This window comes from Lepidochelys kempii, chromosome 21 (assembly GCF_965140285.1).
Source record: "Lepidochelys kempii isolate rLepKem1 chromosome 21, rLepKem1.hap1, whole genome shotgun sequence".
In the NCBI taxonomy this organism is placed as follows: domain Eukaryota; kingdom Metazoa; phylum Chordata; order Testudines; family Cheloniidae; genus Lepidochelys; species Lepidochelys kempii.
In genome coordinates this window covers 17,927,672-17,936,018 of record NC_136400.1, presented here as the reverse complement: position 1 = coordinate 17,936,018, position 8,347 = coordinate 17,927,672, and positions in this window count along the sequence as shown.

Sequence of the window (8,347 nt, the reverse complement as noted above, 5' to 3'; positions counted from 1 at the left end):
CAGTGTCTATTCAGGCCTAATTTGATGGTGTCCAGTTTGAAAATTAATTCCAGTTCTGCAGTTCTCGAGACTGGGAGTGGATGGGTCACTACAGAAACTAAATCCATTTGTTAGACTCTAAGGTGCCACAAGTACTCCTCATTGTTTTTACAAAAACTAACTTCCCCTTGCTAAATACTCACATCTTCTTGTCAACTGTTTGAAATGGGCCACCTTGTTTACACTGGCCTCATTAACACTACAAAAGTGATTTCCACTCCTTCTTGTCAACTGTTGAGAATTGCCTACTTCCAACTTAAATTGAATTGGCTCATTAGCACTGACCCCCACGGGGTAAGGCAACTCCCATCTTTTCATATGTTGTGTATTTATACCTCCCTACTGTATGTTCCACTCCATGCATCTGATGAAGTGGGTTTTAGCCCACGAAAGCATATGCCCAAATACATTTGTTAGTCTCTAACGTGCCACAAGGACTCCTCGCTGTCTTTGCTGATACAGACTACCACTCTGAAACCAGTAATTACATAGGTCAATTTAAGTTCGTAGTGTAAACATGCCCTGAGGTAGCAGTGCACATGCCCACAGGCAAAAACATAGGTGCCCACGGAACATTTACCCTGCAAATGTAGGTGTTGAGTTAGTTTAGGTATCTGTAGGGTTAGATAGCAGCTGAGTGGGGGGTTTGTAGATCACAGTGGCATCTAAATCTGGGGTTTAGGGCCCAAAAACAGAAAGGTATTTAGGCTCCAAACGTCCATTGAAATCAAATACCTTTGTGGATCTGGGCCCTCTTCACTTTCTCTTGGCTAAGTTAAATAGAGTGAACTCCTGGAGTCTCACTGTGAGGCAAGTTTCCTAGACCTTAAAAAGGGTGAACAAAATGACCTGTGTTATTAGGAACCTATTAGTCTGAGATTGATCCTGGGTAAAATAATTGATATGGGACTCCATCAATAAAGACAGGTTTCAGAGTAACAGCCGTGTTAGTCTGTATTCGCAAAAAGAAAAGGAGTACTTGTGGCACCTTAGAGACTAACCAATTTATTTGAGCATGAGCTTTCGTGAGCTACAGCTCATGCTCAGATAAATTGGTTAGTCTCTAAGGTGCCACAAGTACTCCTTTTCTTTTCATCAATAAAGAGATGAAAGATAGAAATATTGGAGCCATATAGTTCCATAGAAAATAGGTCTTGTCAAATGAATTTGATATCATTGTTTGACAAGTTAGTCTGGTGGCTAAGGTAATTGGATGGCCTATACTTACAGCTCTGTAAGGAGTATGTCTTAGTACCACACAACAATCAGCAGTAGTCAAAATCAATATGGCCCATAGTTAATAGATTAAAAAAGTGGCTACTGAGAAATCTCACAGTCCAGTGATTGTTAATGGGGAATCAGCAATTAGTGAGGTCTGACAGGGTTTGGGTCTCAGCCCAATGCTAGTCAATATTTGTATCTATGATCTGAAAGAATATACGAAATCATTGCAGATAAATTTTGCAGAAGACACAAATTAATGGAGAGGTGAATAGCGATGGGGGCAGATCAGTTCTACAGAGCGAGGTGGATCACGTGGTCAGCTGGGCTCATTTGAACAACATGTGATTTCATACAGCCAAATGCAAGGCCGTAAATCTAGAAACAGGATGGGAAACGGTATGCTGGAATGCAGTGATTCTGGAAAGACCTTGGGATCCTGGGCCCAACTGACCATGAGCTCTCAGGCCCACGCTGTGGCTAAGAGGGGTCACATGAGTCTTGGCTGGATAAGCAGAGGAATGTGGAGTAGGAGCAGGGAATGGAATTTGACATTGGTGAGAGCAGGACTGGATACTATGTCCACATTTCTAAAGGGATGTTGACAAATTGGAGCGAGTTCAGAGTAGAGCTACAAGAGTGATTTAAGGTCAGAAAACTTGCCTTACTGTGAGAGAATCATAGAATCATAGAATATCAGGGTTGGAAGGAACCTCAGGAGGTCATCTAGTCCAACCCCCTGCTCAAAGCAGGACCAATCCCCAACTAAATCATCCCTTTGTCAAACCTGACCTTAAAAACCTCAAAGGAAGGAGATTCCACCACCTCCCTAGGTAACCCATTCCAGTGCTTCACCACCCTCCTAGTGAAATAGTTTTTCCTAATATCCAACTTAGACTTCCCCCACTGCAACTTCTTGTTCTGTCAGAAGAGCAGACAGTCTATTCACTGGACTTGAGAGAAGCTTAGGAGTTAACTTGATGGGCTATGAAGGAGCTCCCATGGCTTCACTCCTGCTGTGACCAGGTGTTCCCTGTGGATGGCTGCTCACAGGCTGCTGTTAGGTGAGCCTCAGTTCAGTGTTCAGGGAACAGCTGGCAGCAGCAAAAAGCTATTGGAGCTCACAGGCCTGGTGCAAAATCAGTCCCAGTTGGCACAGGCCCCCTTGCTGGCAGCCTCAGCAGGTGAGGAGTAATGTTGCTGTGCAAACTGAACCCCCAGATAAGGAGGGGGAGGCTTACCATGCCTTGTGCAATTAGGGTGACCAGATATCCTGATTTTATAGGGACAGTCCCGATTTTTGGGTCTTTTTCTAATATAGGCTTCTATTACCCCCCACCCCCTGTCCCGATTTTTCACACTTGCTGTCTGGTCACCCTATGTGCAATGCAGATTTGAGGGTTTCTAGAGCCTTTCAGCTGTGCCATCCAAGCTGTAAATCACCAAGAGCCACAATTTTAGGGAAGTTTAGATTCATGGATTCCAAGACCGGAAGGGATCATTGTGATCTAGTCTGCCCATCCCTGTAACACAGGCCAGAGAACAGCCCCAAATAATTCCTAGAATTCCTAGAGAAGAGCTGTTAGAAAAACATCCCTTTTTGATTTAAACATTGTCAGTGATGGAGAAGCCACCACACCCCTGCAGCAAATTGTTGCACTGGTTAATTATGTTGTTACAAATGTAGACCTATTTCCACACTGAATTTGTCTAGCTTAAACTTCCAGACATTGGATTGTGTTAGACCTTCCTCTGCTAGATCAAAGAGCCCATTTGTAAATAACTATGTATTTCGCAACTGTAATCAAGTCACCCCTTACCCTCGTTGTTAAGCTAAACAGATTGAGCTCCTTGAGTCTATCAAGTTTGCTGGTCTGTGCTATGCGGGAGGTCAGACTAGATGATCACAGTGTTCCCTTCTAGCCTTGGAATCTAGGAATTAGGCCACTGAGTTAGTGGGGTTTCAGAGTAGCGGTGGCTTCTGGGATGCTTGGAGCTTGTGCAGCAGGTTCAGTATCTGCAAGCCCCCAGCAGGGCAGTTTCTGCAGGCACAAGGAAAGGGGAGAGCAGGAGGAAGAGGCTTGGCCAGGCCTATGGATTGTGTCAGGCAGGCCTGTGCGTGCCTTACTTTTCTTGGGTAGCCTGCAGTCTCTTCCATGACAGCAGGGTCCAGGCCAGAATGTCAAGGGAACCTGCCTGGTGATGGTAGGCAGCTGGGGCTGTAGTATCAGGCTGCGAGCTAGAGTGAGTCCTGGGGCCTGTCTGTGACCTTGCACAAGAAGCCCCTTTATGTTCATTGCAGCCATGCTCTGTCCACTGTGTTGGGCAGCCCAGCCTTGGAGTCTCCCAGGGGAGGAGGCAGGGGGAGGCTGGGGCTTCTGCTCTCCTTTGCACCCAAAGACACCGCAGGGGCAGTGGAGCAGAAGCTTGGTCCCAGGGCATCAGAGCAGGGCAAGTGTCCCACACGCTAGGGCTTTGTGCTCTCGTCACTACTTGCTGCTCCGTGTGTCCACCTGATGGCAGCACGGCCGTACGTTACAGGCCCCCTGGCGGTGCCAAAGGACGGGAAGAAGGGGTGGCATCAAAGAGAGGGGCTTTGTGCCCCAAGAGGGCAGTGGTGCCCGGGGTTCTCCGCTCCCAGCAGGTGAACAAGGGGCAAGGGTTGCAGACACAGGGGTGGATTCTTGCTCACACACAGGGCTGAACACAGGATCAAGATACAATTTGTTCCAATGACAAGGCCCTTGCCTCAGTCTTTGTCCTCTTATGACTCGCTGTAGCAAATGGGAATGGCCGGTGAGCACTAACGGGGCAGGCTGCCCTATTGCACGTGGGAGGGGACTGGTCCCTGGCCAGTCCTCCAGCACTAGCCCTAGCCCTGACATGCAGAGAACGGTGCCACCCCAGGCGCATGGTGCAGCAGCCAGAGTGCTCACTGGCCACCTGCAACAGGAGTTTCATTCCCACAAACCCAGTGTTGCAAATGCAGGAATTGCAGAGTTTGGGTGACCCCCCCCGCCCCCCCCCCCCCAGCTGCCAGTGCGACAGGCATTGCCAGCAACTCCAGGACTGACAGGCAGCCGGTCCCACCATCCAGCAGCCCTCCGTGGGCTGGCTGCCTTCTCAGGGCTGCTCCAGAAGGCTCACCCATTACTGCCTTGCCCAAGTTACCATCACCCTACGGTGCAAGAGCAGACTGCAGCAGGCCCAGCCAGGGGCTGTGTGCGGTTCGGGCCCAGTGCAGCCATGCTACCGCACTGGAGACCCAGCTCCTCAGGCACCAGTGCTACCCGCTCCCCACGGGTGCCGGAACCCATGAGCCCAGCTCAGCAGCTCAGGCCCAGCAGGGCTGGAAGGCGTGACCGCTGGTTCCTGCTACGGGCACCAGCCCTGCAACCCCCCAGTGTGAATTCCTGCTAACACCACAATAGAGTTAGTGAGTGACCCTCCCCACTCCTGGCTGCCCCGTGCCTCTGGAAGGGCTGAAATGGGCACAGCTACCAGCTAGAAGCAGCCCTGGGGGGAAGGGGAGCCTGAGTTTTAGAGCCCAGAGATTGGAGAAGGGGGCTCCACGCTGCCCTGGCCCTCAGGAGCAGGAGATGCTGCTTCCCCGCCCCATTGCAGCTCCCACCAGGAGCAGAGCAGGACCTAGGTTTGCCAACAGTCCTTTATTACAAAGAACACCCCTGATTTTTTCATCTCTGTGATGAAAACTTTCATCTCGGGAGTTGCTGAGTGCTGCTCAAAGCAGCAAGAAATACCCCTGGCTCATGCAGGTGAGTCCTGCTTGGTATTAATAATATGGGGAGGAGAGGTGGGGCAGCGGGCTCAGAAAACAGTCCCTTCACTTTGAAATACAATGTTGGCATCCCTGAAGCTGGGGTGGGGGCAGCTCTGTGGGCCACGGCCCGGTCAGAGCAGGCAGAGTTAAGGCCAGGGATGGAGTCCAGTGGCTGCAGTAGTCCTCTGGAGACAGCTCCAGCACGAGCTCCCTGCCCACCAGGCTCCCTGGTGGGTGCGAAAGGGGAGGCGCTGCTAAGTGGAGCAGCCCCAAGCGGGCCCCTGGCCTGGCAAAGCACCCTTCAGGGTGCCCCACTGCAGCCCTGTTTGCAGAGGATTCAGCTTTGAGCAGAAGCCCTGCTGCACAGCCAGCCACACACATGGGATTCCTTACCCCTTCAGCCCTGATGGTCACAGCACTGCCCTGTGCTCCCTGCAGGTGACCCAGCCGCGCCGAGCAGTGGGGGTTTGGACTAGGGGGGTCACCTCCCTTCCTCTAAAGGCTTCTTGGTAAGAAGGCAACCAGCCCTAGCTCCTAGTTAGGCTGATGGGAAATTTCCCATCCAATCTTTCCCCAGATGGAAAATGGGGCCATTTGCCTTGCACAGGCAGGGTCCCTTTTCCCTTATAAGTTTTCAATTTTGTCAAAAAAGTGAAAAATCCAAAAAAAAAAAAAAAAAATTGGGCCAAAAATGAAGTTTTCAGTGTTTGGCTGAAAAGGCTTGGTTTGCCAATCAAAATCAAAATTTTCCACTGGGGGTAAAACCTGTTTTCCAACCACTACTCTCCTAACCCTCAATGAGCAAAAAATGGACCAGTCAGGCCTTTGAAAAGCCCACTCTGCAGCTGGGGAAACTGAGGCACATAATTAAGCAACTTGGGTAAGCTCAGCCAGAGAGTCTCTGCCAGTGCTAGGAGTTTCTCCCTAGTCCATTGCCTTAACCACAAGACCATCCTCCCCCAACATCTCATGGTGTGGGGGGTAGAAGCATTGACTGCGAAGAGGGGCCAGTTCTGGCCCAAGGCCCAAATTTTAACAGTATTTAGGGGCCTAACATGCTGCCGTGCCCAGCCCACAGCTCAGCCTCATCAACCAAGATGTTCACAGGTATTTAGGCTCCTAACTTCTGTTGATGTCAGTTGAAGTAGGAGCCTAGACACCTTTGTGGATCTGGGCCAGAGTCCATTACCATAACCACTGCATTGTAACTCCAGCCAGCTCAGCACCATGCCCATCAGCATAGCTACGCCTAGCACTGGTACATTCATCGCCAAAAGCGGGTGGGTGAGCGACTGAGACTTGGTTCTGCCTTAGTGGAGAGCTGGCTGCTGCTGGCTGCTCTGGTACACAGCACACTGAGGGGTGGGGTGGGGTGATAGTTGCCTGCTTCTAGAGCAGCCAGAGGAGGGCTTGGTTACTAGAAAGGATTGTGAAGGTCACAGAAATATTAGCAGCCAACAGAAAGTAACACTAACTCGCAGCCCGAGCACCTCCTCTGGGCTACGGGTGGATGGGGTCTCTCCTGCGACATACAGGGCTGCCGCTTCAGGCAAGGAGCACGGCAGCCCAGGGAGCCACCAGATCAGAAAACAAGCCCAGATCACTAACAAATAGGGTTCTGGAACTACTCTTGGTACCAGACACTCGGTCTCAAGAGGCGCATGCCAGTGACAGCTGTTTCATGTTGATCCCACCTCCCCCTCAAAGCTGGCTGTGGACAAAACCCCCTCTACAAAGGGGAAATGTGACTGATCTGTTAAAAGGTCAGTTTTTAGATGGCTCCACCTCACACCGTCTGTTTTACCAAGGATAGGGCTTGGGGCAGATCTGTCCTGAATGGAAAAAGACAGGTGAGTTTTGGCAGAAGGAAGTAATTAAGAGCTTGTAAAACAATAGAATGGTGGGAACCATGAACATGTACAACTCCACTGGCTCAGACCCTATTGGGCTGGAGGGGTTGAAGGGATTAGCTAACAAACCTCTGACAATGACTGTCCAAGCGTCAGGAGACAGGAACATTCAGTAGCCTGCTTAAAAATGGGAAGGAATGCAATGCAGACCCCGCCAGTATGCCTACCTGTCCGCCTTGCGTAAGAAAAGACATTAAAGGCAAAAGCCACCAAGGATGTAGATCAACATTTTCACCCCTAATTATGTGGGATGATTGAACATGCAACACCTCTCTGTTGAAGCAGGTGGCAGCTGCTGGTTCCCTGCCCCTCTGGAAGGGAAGGCACTTATTGGGGTGCCCAATGGTAGGGTCCCACAGGGGAACATTTTTGCCAACTGACCCATGTTCAGAACAGGAGCAAGAGGGGTACAGACCGTTGGGGAAGATCTCTGATTGCCATGCAGCAAGTACAGAAATAGCTGCATTGAGTGAAGTGTCTGATAGGGTCCCCCAAAGATCTTATAAGCTGGCGAGTGAGCAAGACCATCCAACAGAGACTGAAGGAACTGGTGTTGGGTTCTTCTCTATCACTTCCCCACTTCTCTGGGAAGGAGCCTGCTAATCAGCTAAAGATGACAGGAGCTGACAATGCCTGGGAAGACAGGGAAATAATACTAAGGGTCTGGAAAGGCTTCAAACGTAATAGCCAATGCCATTTTGCATGGCCTCTGCACAGAACGGAAGCAATAGGCCTTCCATGTGCTGGGCTCTGGGATGCTGCCACTGCAGTACATCCCTTTCCAGACTGGGCAGCACAGTCCCAGAGGGGGAGAGGCAACAGGGAGGGAAGTCAGAGAAAAGCAACACAACAAAGGGGCTGGAGTGATTGTTGGCTCATTAGGCCAGATCACAAGAAAGGTGCAAGCTCATGCCAATGCAGAGTAGCTAGGCCAAGGGGAAAGCCCCAAACATGCTGTCAGCCATGGACACGGAGTTTATTTCTGCCTCTCGGAGGCAGGGTGTGTGTAACCCTGCTGCTCTGGGTTAGATTCTACCCCCCACCCCCGCAGCGAGAGTCCCCTACTCTCCTAGTCCCACGTCCTACAGTAGGGCTGAGTAGCTCCTGAGGGTGGGCAGCATTGGGAAAGCACTTACCTGGTCTATGCTGGAAGAGCCCCACAAGGACTCACTGTCGGACCCCTCATGCCCTGAGCCTGGGAGCCTGGCCTGGCTGGGATCAGGGGCCCTTCCCACTTTTCTGGAGAAACAGCAGGGAAGGTCTAGCCTGGCAGCTGGGCATGCTCTCTCCCTGCACTTTGGTGCTGCAGCCCCACTTTAAGAAGCCAGCAGAGTACAATGAGGGCACAGGCCAGGCTGCCGCCATGGAGAAGATGGCACTGGCCAGGCACGGCAGC